This window comes from Myodes glareolus, chromosome 27 (genome assembly GCF_982192425.1).
Source record: "Myodes glareolus chromosome 27, mMyoGla1.1, whole genome shotgun sequence".
Taxonomy (NCBI): Eukaryota; Metazoa; Chordata; class Mammalia; order Rodentia; family Cricetidae; genus Myodes; species Myodes glareolus.
The window spans coordinates 4,373,181-4,392,925 of NC_142052.1; the positions used below are offsets into that span (position 1 = coordinate 4,373,181).

At 39.2% G+C, this 19,745-nt stretch overlaps 1 pseudogene; it reads right to left on the reverse strand.

Annotated features, from left to right (window-relative positions):
- Nucleotides 1-497: 497 nt before the first annotated feature.
- The window catches only part of LOC125399980 (large ribosomal subunit protein uL6 pseudogene), a 92,717-nt pseudogene continuing 73,469 nt past the window's right edge, over nt 498-19,745 (reverse strand).

Here is a 19,745-nt window from a genome sequence, read left to right on the forward strand (position 1 = left end):
TCAAAAAATACCCTAAAATTCAAAAGCTACTCCCCCAAAGAGCCAAAATAACCAAATCAAATCAAAAGAAAAGAAAAGAAACAAGACAATGAGAACAATGTCATCCTGGAGGCTGTGGTGTGACCTGGTGAGTCACACAGTTCTTCCTCTGTTCCTTTCACCTTCTCTAAATGTCCAAGGCTGTGAGTCATCAGTTTGGTTCCAGGCCTCTGACCTCCACTATGCCATCAATAATGGGCTCTCATTTGGGCTCCTCTTGGATGTCCTGTTGTTGTCCTGTGTCGTGGAGATCCTATACTTTTGGATCTTCCAACAATTTATAGATGAGGCGGATGGTGGGGTGGGTCAAGTCATATCCCTTATTCTGGGCTGGGTGGCAGCTGACTTGGTCAGCTTGCTAATTTTTCCTCACTGTTACTCCCTGGTAGAACTTCCCAGCGCTGCCTCGTCTAGGTCACCCAATGCAGCCTACAGCAAGAGGGCAGCTATTTCTGCTCTCAGGCCCTAAGACATGGGTTGCCCTCACTCATATCGCCAGGACCAGCTCTACTGTTTGCCCAGGAGAGGTGCAGGGCCATCTCTTCTGATTGCTGTAGAGAGGCTATGAGGGAGGTGGGGAGCAGGATCAACTCTCCCACTGTCATGACCTCAGAACTGCTTAACGTGCACACCCTCAATGACAGCAGGGTCACCTTGGCCCAGACATCACCTTCGGTCTGACAGCAGAGGTCACCCAGAACACTATGGCCCTGGAAGTGGCATGGCCCTTATGTAGTGTTAGAAATAATCTTAAAACGAATTTCTCTGCCGACACAAATAATTCCAATCAGACCAAATTAGACCAAATAAAAAATGCCCACGTTTAATAAATGCAGTGCTCCTGGGTGGCAGGAAAAGCACGAGAAAAAGATAGCAGGGGAGACCTCACAAAACCCAAAATCATTTTTTTTTTCTCAGCAGCAGCCTAAATAGCCTGTGGGAGTGGTCCTGCCCCTCCCTGGGGAGGGGTCAGCACTTGGCGGGCTTTTCCAGAAATGGAGTTAGGACCAAGGCAACTCCCAGGGGGAGGGGGCTTGAGATGGAGCTTTCTGCTCCATTGGCACCCCAAGGATGACTGTCAGGGGCTGGGGTGATGCTTATAACCCAAACACTCCAGAGTCCTTAGATATAGGGGTGTCAGGGGGCTGGAATCTCACTGGTGACCAAACATCCCAGAGTCCTTGGACATAGGGGTGTTGACTCAAGTCTGGCTGCTTCCTGCAGGCTTGGGGCCATGTGGGAGAGGCAAGAGCTGGGACGTGGACTCATGCTCAGCGAGAGGTGTGGCTGGAGCGGCATTTGGTTTACTGTCATCCTGGAGTCCTCAGCCAGCTCCTTTTTTTGAGGGAGATGAGAAGGCAGGTGGCTAGGAGAAAAAAATAGTGTTATTATTGGTCCTATAAAATGGGGATAGTCATGGGAAGTCATTAACACAAAGAATGGAACAGGTAAGTGCCCTGGTTTTACAGGTGAGGCTCAGGTGAATAATTGGAACACAATAGCATATAAAACAAGATTTTAGTTGGTAGGTGCCCTTGATCCAGGAGAGTTCCTACCAATAGTGAAGTTCCAGGACCTGGTGCAGGTGTTGGCATTGTCTGGAGAGGGCTTTGGCTTGGCCCAGACAACAGCAGTGACCTATAAAATATGCATTTTAACCCAGACATCTCCATGGCCTGAGAAGTTAGTACAGGTCACCCAGATCAGTATGTCCATGACAGCAGCATGGCTCTCAGACCTCAATGTGGTCTCAGGTGACTGAGGAGATCCCAGCATCTATATAACCCTTGGTGGTAGCTGGATCCAAGATATCAATTCAAACCCTTGTTGCTGTAGGAGCACGTACACAGACATGGTCCTTAACAGCAGCTCTGATCCAAATGACACTAAGGCCCTAGGTGAGAACACAAACCACTCAAGACAGCAAGGCCCTGGTGACAGCATGGTTCTTAGGCAGTCACATGGTCCCAAAGTTGTGACCTAGATCCCCGGCATCCATGTGACCTTTGGTTCCAGTATGGGCCACAGATATCAATACAGACCCCAGCTGTGATACAACTGTAGACCCATACATGGTCTTAGGCAGCAACCCAGGCTTGCGTGTCAGCATGACAGCATAGCCACCAAGACTGACATGGCCTCAGACATCAGCATGACTTCCCATCTCATCAGGAGCTACAGACATGAACACAGGCCATACTATTGTAGGGCCATAGAGCCAGACATGGCCCTCAGCAGCAACCCTGGCCTTGATGACATCATAGATGTAAGTGACGATGCTGGTCACTAAAATTGGCATGGTCTCAGCAACAGCATAGTCTTTGGATACCAGCATGCTCACAGACTTCAGTCTAGACCCTGGGCATTCATATGGTCATTGACGGTAACATGGGCTACCAGACACCGCCCACCCAGGCTATTTTACACATTTTTTAAATTATTATTTAGTTAAATGCCTTTTGTGTTTGGGAAACTCCGCATGCGTATTAGTAGAGTTGGTTTTACAGGGAGCAATGCTACGCTCCAGCAATCCCCCAGCCCTTTATCCTGGATTGGCCCTTCAGTGATATTAAGCCTTGTGTACTGAGCACCCACCATCTACTCAGCCTCTTCAGTGCACACAGCTATAATAGGACTACCTGACCCATATCACAGATGTTATAAACTAAATCCTCCTTGTAACACATAACCATTCTATCAGGTTTGAACTAGAGAATTCTGACCACTAAAGAAGGCAGTGAGCATAGCGTGAGTAGACAATGGCAACACATCAATTTATAAAGGAAACTGTTAATTGGAGGTTTTCTTAAAGTTTCAAAGGGACAATACATAACCAGCATGGTTAAGAGTGTAGTGTCAGATAGGAAGATATGGCACTGAAGGAGCTGATAGTTTCTATCTAATCTGTAAATTGCAGAGAGAGGAGGGGGGGATGGGTATAGTGTGGACTTTTAAAACCTAAAATCCCGACTGCACACAGCAGACCAAGAGGTCAGTGATCAGTCAGCCAGATGGGCACCCCATTCTCTGGCTCTCTAGGCCCCTTTCCCACGTGCCTCAGGTCTATTAGTCAGCCAATAAGAAAACATAAGGGGATCAAGGGGATTCGAATTGGAAAGGATGAAGTTAAACTTTCGTTATTTGCAGACGATATGATAGTGTACATAAGCGACCCCAAAAACTCTACCAAAGAACTCCTACAGCTGATAAACACCTTTAGTAATGTGGCAGGATACAAGATCAACTCCAAAAAATCGGCTGCCCGAATTTTTATACACAAAGGATAAAGAAACAGAGAGGGAAATCAGAGAAACATCACCTTTCACGATAGCCACAAATAGCATAAGATATCTTTGGGTAACTCTAACCAAGGAAGTGAAAGACCTATTTGACAAAAACTTTAAGTCTTTGAAGAAAGAAATTGAGGAGGATACCAGAAAAAAGAAAGACCTCCCCTGCTCTTGGAATTGGGAGAATCAACATAGTAAAAATGGCAATTCTACCAAAAGCAATCTATAGATTCAATGCAATCCCCATCAAAATCCCATCAAACTTCTTCACAGACCTTGAGAGAACAATAATCAAGTTTATATGGCAAAACAAAAAACCCAGGATAGCCAAAACAATCTTATCCAATAAAGGAACTTCTGGAGGCATTACCATCCCTGACTTCAAACTCAATTACAGAGCTACAGTATTGAAAACAGCTTGGTATTGGCATAAGAACAGAGAAGTCGACCTATGGAATTGAATAGAAGACCCAGATATTAACCCACAAATCTATGAACACCTGATTTTCGACAAGGGAGCTAAAAGTATATAATGGAAGAAGGAAAGCATCTTTAACAAATGGTGCAGGCATAACTAGATGTCAACCTGTAGAAGAATGAAAGTAGATCCATATCTATCACCATGCACAAAACTCAAGTCCAAATGGGTTAAAGACCTCAATATTAATCTGACCACTTTGAACCTGATAGAAGAGAAAGTGGGAAGTAGTCTACAAGATATAGGCACAGGAGGCCACATCCTAAGTAGAACCCCAGTAGCACAGACAATAAGAGAATCAATGAATAAATGGGACCTCCTGAATCTGAGAAGCTTCTGTAAAGAAAGGACAATGTCAGTAAGACAAAAAGACTACCTTCTGACTGGGAGAAGATCTTCACCAATCCATCGAACAGACAAAGGTCTGATCTCCAAAATATACAAAGAACTCAAGAAACTAGACACTAAAACTCTAATTAACCCAATTAAAAAATGGGGTACTGAACTGAACAGAGAATTCACAACAGATGAACTCCGAATGAACAAAAGACACTTAAGGTCATGCTCAACCTCCTTAGCGATCAGGGAAATGCAAATCAAAACAACTTTGAGATACCATTTTACACCTGTCAGAATAGCTAAAGTCAAAAACACCAATGATAGCCTATGCTGGAGAGGATGTGGAGTGAGGGGAACACTCATCCATTGTTGGTGGGAATGTAAACTTGTTCAGCCACTGTGGAAATCAGTGTGGTGGTTTCTCAGGAAACTGGGAGTCAACCTCCCTCAGTACCCAGCAATTCCACTCTTGGGAATATACCCAAGAGATGCCCTATCATACTACAAAAGTATTTGTTCAACTATGTTCATAGCTGCGCTATTTGTAATAGTCAGAACCTGGAAACAACCTAGGTGCCCCTCAATAGAAGAATGGTTAAAAAAGATGTGGAACATATACACATTAGAGTTTTACTCAGCTGTTAAAAACAATGACATCTTGAATTTTGCATGCAAATGGATGGAAATAGAAAACGCTTTACTGAGTGAGGTAACCCAGACCCAAAAAAGAGGAATATGGTATGCACTCACTCAGAATTGGATTCTAGCCTTAATTAAAGGTCTTTGAACCTATAATTCGTGATCCTAGAGAAGGTAAATAAGAAGGTGAACCTGAAGAAAATCATATAGTTATCCTCCTGGATATTGGAAGTAGACATGATTGCCAGGCAAACTTGGGTGCACTGGGGGTGGGGTGGGGGAGTGGAAGTAAGGGGAGATGATTAGAGAGAAGGGAGAGGGGGAGGATTGGGGATAGTTTGGGGAATGAGATGGGGGGAGGAAGGATGGATATGGGAGCAGGGAAGTATATATCTCAACTAAGGGAGCCATTTTAGGGTTTGCAAGAGTCTTGATTCTGGAGGGGTTCTCAGGCCCAAGGAGAGGTCCCCAGATTGTTCCATGGGCAGCAGAGGAGAGGGTATCTGAACTGGCCTTGGCCCATAACCATACTGATGAATATTTTGCATATCACCATAGAACCTTCATCTGGCGATGGATGGAGATAGAGACAGAGACCCACATTGGAACACTGGACTTAACTTCCCAGGTCCAAATGAGAAGCAGAAGGAGGGAAAACGTGAGCAAGAAAGGCAGGACCAGAGGGAACCTTCATCCGATGATGGATGGCGATAGAGACAGAGACCCACATTGAAGCACTGGACTGAGCCCCCAAAGTCCAAATGAGGAGCAGAAGGAAGGAGAACATGAAAAAGTAAACCAGGACCACGAGGGGTGCGTTCACCCGCTGATACAAGGGGACTGACCGAATGAGAGCTCACCAAGGCCAGCTGGACAGGGACTGAACGAGCATGTGATCAAACCGGATTCTCTGAATGTGGCTGACATGGGGACTGACTGAGAAGCCATGGACAATGGCACTGGGTCTTGTTTCATCTGCATGTACTGGTTTTTTGGGATCCTGGTCTGTTTGGATGCTCACTTTCCTAGACCTGGAGGGAGAGGGGAGGAAGTTGAACTTCCCACAGGGCAGGAAACCCTGACTGCTCTTAGGACTGGAGAGGGAGGAGGAGAGGGAGTGCGGGCGGGGGAGGGGGGAAGAGGGAGTGGGGGGAATGGGAGGGTATGGGGTGGAGGGGAGGAAGTGGAAATTTTTATAAACAAATAAATAAATTTAAAAAAAGAAAAAAAAATAACTCCCCCCCAAAACAAAACAAAACAAAACAAAAACCTCACAAACACTCAGACAACCACTGCAAGGATTGGACCAAGATGCAAAGACACTGTCAGCCTCATTTGAAGGAAGAGATGGGTAGGCGCCAATGCAAGAGTTCATCCAACAACCTAAAAAGCAACATGGCAACACCAGAACCCAGTGGTCAGGCAACAAGAAGACTTGATCGTCTTAACCCAGAAAAAGCAAAAGAAAATGACTTTAAATGTAACTTTATGAAAATAATGGAGCCCTTTGAAGAGGAAATGAAAACTTCCTTAAAGAAATAGTGGAAAAGACAAACAAAAATTAGAAGAAATTAATAAATTCCTCAAAGAAACCCAAGAAAAAAAATCAATCAAACAAGTGAAGCAAGCAGTTTAAGACTAGAAGACTGAAACAGAGGTAATAAAAAATAAAACACCAACAGAGGAATTCTGGATATGGAAAATCTGCATAAATGAACAGAAACTACAGAGACAAGTATAACCAAGAGAATAAAAAAGATAGAAGAAATAATCTCAGGTGCTGAAGATACTATAAAGGAAATAAACTCATTGGTCAAAGAAAACAGTAAATCCAATAAATTCTTAACACAAAACATCCAGGAAATCTGAGACACCATGAAAAGATCAAACCTAAGAAAAATAGGGGTAGAAGGACAAAAACTCCAGCTCAAAGGCACAGAAAATATATTCAACAAAATTATAGAAGAAAACTTTCCAAACCTAAAGAGAATATCCCTATGAGGGTACAAGAAGCTTACAGAATACCAAATAGACTGGATCAAAAAAGTTCCCTCACCATAGAATAATCAAAACACCAACATATAGAATAAAAAAAGAATATTAAGAAAAGAAAAAGGTCAAGTAACATATAAAGGTAAACCTATCAGAATTACACCTGACTTCTCAATGGAAACCATGAAAGTCAGAAGGTCTTGGACAGATGTGCTGCAAACACTGAGACCATTCATGCAAGCCCAGACTTCTATACCCAGCAAAGTTTTCATTCACCATCGATGGAGGGAACAAGATATTCCATGACAAAGCCAAATTTAAACAATACGTATCCACAAACCCAGCCCTACAAAAAATACTAGAAGGAAAACCCCAATTCAAGGAAGCTACTTGCACCCACAAAAACACAGGCAACAAATAGCCCCCCACCAGCATAACCCAAATATGGGAAACACACAAACACTACTATCAAAAGGTAACTGGAATTAACAACCACTGATCAGTAATATTGCTTAATATCAATGGACACAATTCACCTATAATAAGACACAGGCTAAGAGAACAGAAATGAAAACAGGATCTATCCTTCTGCTGCCTACAAGAAACACACTTCAACCTCAAGGACAGTCACTACCTCAGAGTAAAGGGTTGGGAAAAGTTTTTTCAATCAAATGGACGTAATAAACAAGTGGGTGTGGCTATCTTAATATCTATTAAAATTAATTTCAAACTAAAATCAATCAGAAGAGATGGGGAAGGACACTTTATACTCACAACAGGAACAATCCATCAAGATACAGTCTCAATCCTGAACATCTATGCCACTAACTCAAGAGCACCCATATATGTAAAAGAAACATTACTAAAACTTAAACTGCACATCAAATCCCACACACTAATATTAGATTTCAACACTCCACTCACACCAAATGGACAGATCAACCAGACAGAAACTTAACAGAGAAATAAGAGACTAACAGATGTCTTAACAGACATTTATAGAACATTCCATCCAAACATAAAAGAATGTACCTTCTCAGCAACTCATAGAACCCTCTCTAAAATCGATCACATATGTGGTAACAAGGCAAACCTCCACAGATACAAAAAACCTGGAGTAACTTCCTGTGTCTTATCGGATCACTATGGATTAAAGGTACAATTTAACAACAATACTACTCTCAGAAAGCCTACAAAATCATGGAAATTGAGCAGTGAACTACTGAACCACCTCTGGGTTAAGGAAGAAATAAAGAAAGTAATTAAAGGCTTCCTAGAATTCAATGAAAATGTAGGCATAATATGTGCAAACCTATGGGATACTATCAAATCGGTGCTAAGAGGAAAGTGCTAAGAGCACTAAGTGCTCACATAAAGAAATTGGAGAAAACTCCCATTAGTGACTTAACAGCACACCTGAAAGTTCTAGAACAAAAAGAAGCTGACACACCCAGCAGGAGTAGAAGACAGGACATAATTAAATTGAGGACTGAAAACAACAAATCAGAAACAGAAAATAATACAAAAAAATCAATGAAACAAAGAGCTGGTACTTTGAGACTGTCAACAAAATAGACAAACCTTTATCCAAACTAATCAAAAGGAAGAGACAGAGACAGAGACACAGAGAGACACAGAGACAGAGAGAACATCCAAATTAACAAAATCAGAAATGAAAAGGGGACATAAGAACAGACACTGAGGAAATCCAGGGAACCATTAGGTCATACTACAAAAACATGTACTCCACAAAATTGGAAAATGTAAAAGAAATGGACAATTTTTTGATAGGTGCCACATACCAAAATTAAATCAAGACCAGGTGTACAACTTAAATAGACCTATAACCTACAAAGAAATAGAAGCTGTCAGCAGAAGTTTACAAAACAAACAAAACAAAAACATCCAGGGCCTGATGATGGTTTTAGTGTAGAATTCTATCAGAACTTCAGAGAAGAGCTGATATCTATTCTTCTCAAATTATTCCACATAATAGAAAGAGAATGAACACTGCTAAACTCTTTTTGTGAAGTTCCAGTTACCCTAATAGCAAACCACATAAAGACTGAAGCACACCTAGAGACAAACCTCCTCCATGAAGGCCATACCTCCTAATCCTTCCTGAACTGTCCCAGTAACTAGAGATCAAACATTTAAACATAGGAGCCCAGGATGTCTTCCTTACTCCAACTACCACTTTCCACTAGCTGGTGCCCATAGTGTTCTGATATGCAATGAAAGGGATCTTGGTGGACAAAGTCTAACTAACAAATTGGTTGGTATCTTAAAGGCTATTGGCTGAAGGAGCAGAATGTGGTCCCACAGTAGTTGACAAAACAAATGAATTTCAAAATGTGTATACAATAAGGTAATTATAATAATAGCAAACTGTGTACTTAAAAACCTGAATTTTATTTTAAAAGAGTTAATGGATATGTAAGTTTGCTTGATACACACATTGCATATATGAATATACATACATATATATATATATATATATATATATATATATATATATATATATATCCCAATCAGATCCAGTATACTTACATAAACTTGAGAGAAAGTATACTGCTAAAATAATAAATGAATAGAAACATTCTTTCTGGTTTCTGTTCACAGAGTAATTCCGGTACTGAGTATCCAAGAAAAATGTTCAAACACGTGACCACATCATGGTGTTAAAATAGCATTATTCATAATCACTACAATGTTAAAACAACCCAAATATCCATTAACTGATAAACAGATAGACAAAACATTATGCATCTCTGAAACTACTCTACAGTAAAATGGTTCATTGATGTGTGCTGTAACATGGATGAATCTTGGAAACATCACACATGCTTACAAAAAACCACACACTGCATGTATCTATGCATATGAATGTCCAGAAAGGGCATTTGGAACTGTAGAATGAGAACTGGCAATTGCGGGCAGGGAAGTGAGGGTGTAAAATTTATTTTGGGCTGATGCAAATGTTCTCAGTTAAATCATAGTCATAGTTGAAAACTACACATACTCCACCACTCTGCTAAAATGTATAATTTAAAGGATGAATTCCATGTCATGCAGATTATATCAATATAAAGACTTTTAAGTAAGGAGTCAACTAAGGAAAGATATGTAAATTGGTAACTGTGCCAATTACCCAGTCAGTTCCACACTGCCAGGTCTCAGGTGTCCTGTCACAATGTTATAGAAACCGCCTCTGCCCCTGGAAACTCGATGTTAGGGGGAGCAGGTGGATCCAGTTCTCCTGTGATTTTGTGTTATTCTCTTCACATTCACATCCAAGTGTGAATATCTGGTTATTTGAATTTAAGATCAATCTCTGAGATTTAGGGTCAGGAAATCTGGATGATACTCAGTTTTTTTTTTTTTAAAAAAAAAAAATTCTCATTCCGTAACTATTAGCAGTTTAAATACCAGTCAGTAATGAAAAGGAAGATGTTATACACAATCCTACCAGAACTTTCTTTCTTTATTTATTTTTTTCAATAAAAGTCTTTTATTGTCCCAAAAGACACTCAAATCATACTTAATTCAGTATTCAGGATCTTGTTTCTGGAGCTATGTAACTTAGGTCTTACTCATCAGCCTGTTGCACTGTTCAGACACATATATTCCATCCAAAAACTTTCTGATATCATTGTTTTTAACTGTTGTGGCTTGTTGTATCAGAGCTGCTGAGTTTGAAACAAGGTCAATATCATTTCCGTCAAGGATTAATTCATCCTTCTGGGCTTGAGAGACAGAACAAGCAATGCCTGTCCTCATCCGAACCCTGCGGATATATTTTTCACCCAAGAAATTTCGGATTTCAACCAAAGACCCATTCTCCTGAATAACAACGTTGATGGGAAAGTGAGCATACACGGACCTCGCCTGGTAGCAGAAGCCCAGTGTAACACCCTTAATCATGTTCTAAACGTGATTGCAGATGGTTCTGACCATGGTCAGTTCTTTCCTATTGTACCACCATTTGTCAACCTGGAGCCTCTTCTTCTTCTTTCCAAGAAGGCTCAGCTCTACGTTGATGTATTGAAGTCCCTCCAGAGGGGCCACTTTACAATGACTGTGTGCCCCTTCAGAGTGAGGCCCACATTTTCTGCAATGTCAATTGTCCGATTGCTGAGAATGGTCTTTATTTTCGCAGTAGATGGGGCAAAAAGAGCCCTCCCAGAACTTTCTCTGTGCCTCTCTTTGAACACACCCCAGGCACCAGATTATGTTGCTTCCCAAGACCCTGTCCCTGAAGGTCTAATCAGCAACAGAATCCAAAACCCTAACAGGAAGCATTCTCAGGACAATCACCTGTCAAATTTTGATTCCTTAACACTGCTCGATTTTGTTTAGTGCTCCAAAACCCCCTGTATTTGCCTCTATATTTCTTCAAAAGTGTTAGCTGATGGGTTGTTTCTTGGGGATTCACACACCCATGCAAGAAGCAGAACTGTCTCTGTTTATGACCTGCAGATCCTGCAGCAATAAGCTTATTAGTGTGCCTCTTATTTGAAAAGGCTTACCCATTTCACCTTCCTACTTAGATAGATTGCTTTAACTGATCCAGACACATAGATAGATCCGAGAGATGAAGTCTTTACTTTTCATATGAGAAACATTAATAGGAGTTTCTAACCCATACTCCTCTGTTATGTGGAGCTGATCACAACATATTTCTGCTGTCTGTTGTAGAATGTACTTCCTGGCCATCATGACTAAGAGGCTTCTAGTTTCAGACCTATGTGTCAGCTGAAACATGGGTTTTGCTTTTATTTCTGAAGGTGTTTACCTTTGTTGAGTCTTGTCGTATATTTGGTTTACATATTTTATATTTTACCTGCTGTCACCTTGAAGCATAAACCTACAAAGCCATCTTGACATGAAACATTGAATTGAATTTTGATGCCATAGGATTACATCCAGGGCCAAACATTACATGTGAGTGCGCACACACATGTGCACACACACACACACACACACACACACACACACACACACAAACACACATACACTAAACAAACAAACAAACAAAAACCTTGTTTACTGAAGCATCAGTAAAAGAATTCTCCATAAATATAAAATTTATTAAAAAGTAAAAAAGAAAAAACAAAAAAGGGACACTTTATGAGTATACCTCCTTTGACATTTTTAAGCTACAAAACCTCACAGCAAGCTTCTGTATATAACAATTAAAGACATAGAGGTCAAACATAATAATCACCACCCTAAAATAGGACTTGGTAAAAATGTCAATGTCAGATTGGAGCCTAGCCCAGTTGTCTTCATAGAGGCTTCCCTCCTCCAGCAACTGATGAGAGCAGATTCGGAAGCTCACAGCCAACTTAGGTGGAGCTCAGGGAACCCTGCAAAAGGGGGTGTGGAAGGATTGTATAAGTCAGAAGGCTGAGGACACTAGGAGAGCAGCTTTGATATGACTTGTTTATGACGTGTCTTATTGTAACTTGTTATTGGAAGTTCAGTTGGTAACCCTGGGGGCCTGCTGTATTCTGAAGGGAAACACAGAAGCAGTGGCTTTGGTGAACAGGGGATGTGGGAAGGGAAGAGTAACTGGGATGAGTGGAGGGAGCAGAAACTCCATTCAAAATATATTGTATGATAGAAGAATAAGTATATTTTCTTTTTTTTAAAAAAAAAGGAGGTCATGAATTTGAAAGGAAGCAAAAGGTTTGTGAAGAGTAAGAGTTTGGGGGTGGAAAGGAAAGAGAAAATTATGCAAATATATTTCAATTTCAAAAGGAAAAATACATAGAAAAGGTATATTTAAAAAGACAACAAAAAGAAATAATTCTGATTAGAAATAGCTCCTATTGGGTTCAGAGTATAAAAACCTTATGGTAACTTAATAGATGTTTGCCTTCCATGTAGGAGACCCTGGGTTCAATCTCTGGGACGAAAACCATGTTTCTTGGCTTTCCTGGCCCCAAAGAGTTCTAGTTTGAATTAAAAATTCCTTAAGAACAATTCAAATAGGATTCAACTTGGTTAGCTTTTATTTACTGACAACTTTGCAAAGAGAAATATGCCATCACTCCCACAGACTCTGACATTTTACTTCATGAGTGCCAAGAAAAAAAAATGACTTTAACTTGGCAGGTCAGAGCTAGAAGACCCAGAATGTTCCTTCCAAAGAAAACGAGTAACTCTGAGTCATCAGGTTGGTTCACTTGGCTGTCCTCTGATATGTGCTGAGTCTTGGTCTTTCCATATTTAGCTGACCTTCTTAAAACCATAAAACTTATTAGACACCGCATTCAACATTTATCCTTTTCCCCGTCTCTTACTTGGCCCCTTCTCCTGAAGCTGCCGCCTTTGGGAAGCCTGAGGTGTAGAGGGGAAAGGAATTCTCTGGACCTTAGACCCTTGCCAGAATCTCTCTCCCGTGTTCCTTTCATGTGTTCTATTATTTCTCCATTTTCCAACAATCTGGCAAATAAATTTTCTTTAATTATTCAGAAACATGTGAATGAGAAGAATAGAGCTCATTTATGTTTCTGATTCTCATTGTCCCTACTAAGCATGGTAACTGATATTATTTGTCCCTATTCCTGTTTGCTGGAGTTAGTTTTTAGACAGTGGACTCATTTTTCTTCCTCTCAATTGTGACTCATGACCAAGGCCAGGCTTGTTCCCTGCTGCTTCGCAATTGGCTTGTTTAGTGGCCGGCTCTCACCTCCTTCTAATGCCCATCAGCTGTTCCTACATAAGGACCTCAGTAGGCCCTCAAGAAATGGTTACTACTGTGGTTGGCTGCTGTTAATACTGTGAGTTCAAAACCTGAAGAAATTGTCATCAGTGATATCAAAGTAGAAGACTGAGATTTTCTTAAAAGCAAGAACTCTTTAAGTTTAGTCCATGGGATCTAAACACTGCAATAACAGAAATCATTTTTATGTAATTTAGTCAAATAAATTACTAATAAGAATAAGAAAGAAGTTTAAATAAATGGGTAAAAATATATTGCACCTTTGTACTTGTTTAGTTTCTAATTTGAAAAACTATTAGATTTTTAAATATAACTGGTCAGAGAAGGCTCAGTGGATAAAATGATCTCTCAAATAAATAAGTAAATAAATGTAAAATAGTAAATACTATGATTGATCTTACTGAATACTGAATGTCATTACCCATCTTCTTGATCCTGTTGCTTCCAGTTTAAAAACAATTTTCACTATCAATTACTCCCCTTTTCAAGTTTTATCCAGGTAAAATTTCCTTTTCCATACAGTTATCTCTAGACTTCAGAAATTATTCTGTATTTCTTCTGTACATTTTACTCACTATTATTATTTGGTAGTGGGAGAGAAAGTCGTTTATTTATTTATGCATTTATTTTTCTGAAGGACACAAACCCCTCAACTGAAGTCAGCTTTGCTACCTTGGCATCCCAACCAGGATAGCCAGCTATCTTTGTCATTTTCCACCCCTGAGTTGCATGTTGTGATTCTCTGTGTCCTTCTGTACAGTGACGATTAAACAAATAGTTCCAGATGCACCAATTGCTGCTTTACTATGTGAAGGAAATGAGCTAATGGAGGTGATTTACATGAACCACTGCCGGGCACCATTAAATGCTGAACTGAGTGTTAATACGATTTCTCTATTTAGTGCGTTTCAAGATTCTTATTTCTAGCTCTTTCAGTTTCAATTACCTTGTCTTAAAGTGAGGATAAAAAAATTTCTACTTTATGAAGTGATAATAAGGCTGCAATCACCAGAGCCAAGAGAAATAGTGCTGGCTAAGACAATTGCTGGAGCCAGCTTGCCTGAGTCCAGAGGCCAGCTCTTACTCTTATGGGCACTGCCACTTTATGGCAGGCTGCTTAACAACACTTCACCTCTATGCCCTCGGTTTCCAACTCTGTAAACTGTTCACAGCACAGCATCCATGTAATTGGGCTTTGCTGAGAATAAAATAACACTAAATATAGACCAGCTTTAAAAGTGGTGACTGGCACACAGTACTACTCTAACATAATAGTTATTTTTATTATTAAATTTTCTGCTTAAAAATCTTCATGTGTTTCAATATATTAGCTTTAGAATATATTCTGATTATCTTCTAGATTACAAACTCTTAGAAAAGACGAGTTTCGTTTGTTAAATATCAGAATGTTTACTTAGATCCTACCTGATTATTTGTATAAATTTATAGTTTTTACCAAAATTTCATTGCACCAACCACTAACACTCACTGTCTCTGGATTACTTGTTAGCTAAGTTTGTTTGTGAAAACAACACTATTGAACTGAAGTGAGGTGTAAATACAGTGTTATCACGTTTTCTTTCTATACTCCGTGATGGTGCAAAGTAATGTATTCGTTTTAATTAAACTTTTAAGAGTAAGTTTATTTTCATATTGCCACTTATTATCAACTATATATTTATCTCTACGATACAAGAAAGGATTTCTACTTGGAAGTGTTTTCACTCAGTAACATGATGCAGGAAAATAGTTTGTAACAAGAATCACAAATTCTGTCTTCAGCGAGAGGAATGTCACTCTTAATTTAGTTTAACAGTGAAGTTGGGGGTGGCTGGGATTGGAACAAGTGATAGAGTACTTGTCAATACAAGGCCATAGGCTTGATTCTCAGGAAAAACTACACGCACACACTTGTGTGTGTACGTGTGTATATGTACATATATGCATACACACATACACACATACATATAAGTGTGTGTAAACATTTATGGAAGAGATCATAAGTGGCTATTGTTTAATAACTATTTCAAGAGTTTTTTTCAGCTATGGCCTGACACGGGTGCACAGTGTAATTTCAATCTCAGAATTGTTCTTATAGCTTGATTGAAATGTCCCACAGTGTACAAAACTTGGCTTCAAGAAAAAAAGTGGGGCCTCCACAGTACATACAAGACTTCTTTTGTAGGATAATATTGTGTATCATACACCCTATTCTGACTTATTTTTCCACCTTTTTACAACAGTACAAGCTTCATTCTATTTGAAATGAGGGCTGGGTGAGTTTGTCTTTTTTTGGACTTTTACTGTAAATACTTCACCCTTGACCATTAGAATAGGTATTATTGAGATTAAGGGGATATTTGCAAGTAAGAAAATAAAATGTGATTACCCATTTGGCCTTGTGCTGTAACAAAAACGATAATGAAGTTCATGATAAAAAACAAACTAACATCTCTGCAAAAATATTCCCCCAAGAAAGGACTGGTGAGAAAGTGGCCAGCAGAACTGGGAGGGTGGGGCAGTCAATCAGCCATGCTCCTCACAGGGAATGCACTACTTTCCAAGTGATTAAATTTATGGTTTGGGGAAAGCATACTTAAAGCAATGAAATTAAGAGAGTATTCGAACAAAGGGTGATTTGTAAATTGTGCAGTTCAGCGAGGTTCACAGAGGTCCATGGTGGCAACGATAGTGGCTGAGCTTTCACACAGCGAAAGTTGAAGAAAACAAATTCGACATAGTTCAATGTAACATGCTGATTTCTGGTTAGTAAAACCACTAACTTCTAGTCAAAAATATGCTATAAACACACACACACACACACACACACACACACACACAGTCACTGCCACAAGTTTGTATTTTTATGGTTTCTAATTTTACTATGTACTTCAGCTATTATGCCATGGTATCTATCTCAGTCTAATATAAGTTTGTCTTACTCTAAGAGGCTTCCTTTCCTATTATGATTTTGTTTCTATTTTAAGGAATAACAGAATACTTCCAAGTAAGTAACAAAGAAAGTGTGTGTGTGTGTGTGTGTGTGCATATCTGTTTGCACATATCTGTGTGTGAATGTCTGTATGTGTGTCTATGTGTGTGTTCATGTCTCTGTGTGTCTGTGTGCACATGTATGTATGTGTGTGCGTCTGTCTGTATATGACAGTGTGTATGTGTGTCTGTGTGTTCATGTCTGTGTTTTGTGTGATTTGCTGTATGGTGAAGAATCAGGATGAAGGAGGAAATATTCAGCAATGAAAATGGAGACAGACATCACGATGTTTACACATATTTTCGTAGAAAGTTCAAGGACTGTCTCTGTGTGTTCACACCATCAGACTTTGGTGTCAGGAGCACTTATCATGAGCCACTATGGGCCATGATGCAATTACAGCTTATAGCAATTGATAATTCAGAATTCAACCAACCACAGAAGTTATACTTAGATGGAGGAAGCCTGCCAGGCAGGGCCTGTAGGGCCACTGATTCAGAAAACTGTTGCTTTCATTTGTAATTTCACTTGTGCAGTAATACCAATGATATTGACCCATCACCGCATTTCAATAGATATGGATCTATTTTTATTCTTCTACATGTTGATATCCAGTTATGCTAGCACAATTTGTTTTATATGCTTTCTTTTTTACATTTTATATTTTTTGCTTCTTTGCCTGTTGTTATGTCCCCCTTTTCTTTTCTGATTTTGCTAATTTGGAATGTCTCTCTCTGCAATTTAGTAAGGTTGGATAAAGGTTTGTCTATTGTGTTGATTTTCTCAAAAAACCAACTTGTCTTACTGATTTTTTGTATTGTCATTTTTTGTTTGTTTATTTCTATTTTGTTAATTTCAGCTCTCAATTTGATCATTTCCTACCATATGGACCTCTTGGGTGAGTTTACTTTTTTTGTTCTAAAGTTTTCAGGTGTTCTGATAACTCACTAGAGTGGGATTTTCCCAGATTCTTTGTGTAGGCATTTAGTGCCATGTGAACTATCCTCTTAGCACTGCTTTCATTGTTTCCCATGAATTTGGGTGTGCTCTGTGGTCATTTTCATTGAATTTTAGGAAGGCTTTAGTTTCTTCATTTATTTCTTCCTTGGCCCATTGATGATTCAGGTGAACATTGCTTAACTTCTGTGTGTTTGTGGGCTTTCTGGAATTAGTGTTGCTGTTGAATTCTATTTTTAATCCATGGTGATCCAATAAAATACATGGGGTTATTTCTTTTTTTTATTGGTTGAGGTTTGCCTTGTTACCTAGTATGTGGTAAATTTTTGAGATGGTTCCATGAGGTACTGAGAAGAAGGTATATTCTTTTATGTTTAGAAGGAATGTTCTATAGATGTCTATTAAATCCATTTGAGTCATAGCATCTGTTAGTTCCCTTATTTCTCTATTAAATTTCTGCCTGGCACAACTGTCCATTAGTGAGAGTGGAATGTTAAAGTCTCCCATTTTTAGCGCATAGGATTTAATGTGTGATTTAAGCTTTAGTAATGTTTCTTTTACATATGAGGGTGCCCTTGTATTTGGGGATAAGTGTTCAGTGATGGAGAGCCTCCTTCAGCCAATGGCCTTTGAGAGCCTGGACCAGACTGGGCATGGCCTTGGGTACCAAAAAGTTGTATGCCCACCTCCTCTCTCTCTCTTTATCTCCAGCATCTCGCTTGGATGTTGGATTCTGTTCCTGTTCCCTATTTGTCCAGAGGACAGCTAGATGCTCACCATATTGAAGAATCAACCAACTCTTGAAATTTTCCTGTATTTGTTGTTAAAAAGAAACATAGAAAATGGAGAATAGTGACAGATATAAGAACTGTCAGCAAGGTAATTCAACCTATGTCCCCTCTACAATCTAGAATTCCTTTGCCTTCCCTATTACCTAAAGGATGGTTTCTTATACTTATGGATTTAAAAGATTGTTTTCTCACTATATGTTTACAAGAAAAGGACATTGCCTACTTATACCAATTCTCAGCCTACTAGGAGATATCCGTGGACGATCTCCCCACAGGAAATGCTCAATAGCTCCATCGTGTGCCAATACTTCATAAGTCAGTCATTGGAAATTATACATAAACAATTTCCTAAGTCTATAATTTACCATTACATGGATGACATTTTGTTTTCTGAGTCAAATGCAGACACTTTAGAGAGACTGTTTGAAGAAGTAAAGAAAGTTTTGCCAAAATAGGTATTGTAAATTTCTATTGAAAAAAAGAAAACACAAAGAGGTGATTCTGTCAATTACCTAGGCTAGAAAATAGGTTGACAGAAAATTAAAACACAAAAGGAGCAAATTAGGAAAGACCAAATGCAAACTCTTAAAGACTTTCAAGATTGCTAGGAGATATTTCCAGTCTATGACTGGATGTTGGGAAAACACTTGATCTAATAATTTATTTAAACAAAATCTTAGGTGGTGACAAAGACTTCAATAGTCCCAGGTAATTAACAGCTCAAGCTGAGAAAGAATTAACTGTGGATGAAAAATCAATTACAGGAAGCACATGTGCATAAGATAGATCAAACTTTTAATTGCATTCTAGTTATATTGCCTTCCAAAATTTCCCCTACAACAATTTTAATACAGAGGGAAGATATTGTCTTAGAATTGGTCCTTTTACCACAAAAACAAGTAAAAAGTTAAAAACTTATGTGAAAAATGTCTCTGAATGAATTATAAAAGGAAAATTGAGACTTCGTCAACTATCAGGAATGATCCCAACAGAAATTATAGTGTCTTTTACTGCTGATGAAATCAAAAAATTATGTGAAGACAATAAACCCTGGAAAGAAGCTTGTGCTAATACTTTAGGAGAGATTAATAGCAATTATTTCAAAAGTGATAGAATTAATCTTATAAAAAGAACTACTTGAATCCGCCCCCTCATGGACACACCAAGAACTGAAGCCTGTACATTCTATACTGAAGCAAATAAATCAGGAAAAACAGGTGATAAATAAAAAGATTTAAGTAAGGTGGAACAAAGAAGAATAGCCCTCTTTCCAAAAGGCAGAGTTACATGCTTTTCTCTTGGTACTAAGAGATTTTAAAGAAATTCTCAGTATAGTTACTGATTTGCAATATGCAGAAAAGAGTTGTGTTGCATATCAAAACCGCTGAATTTATACCAGATGATACAGAATTGATTTTATTATTCATTCAGGTTCAAGATATAATTAGCAATAGGCTTTGCCCCACATATACAATGTACATCTGATCTGGTCTCGTAC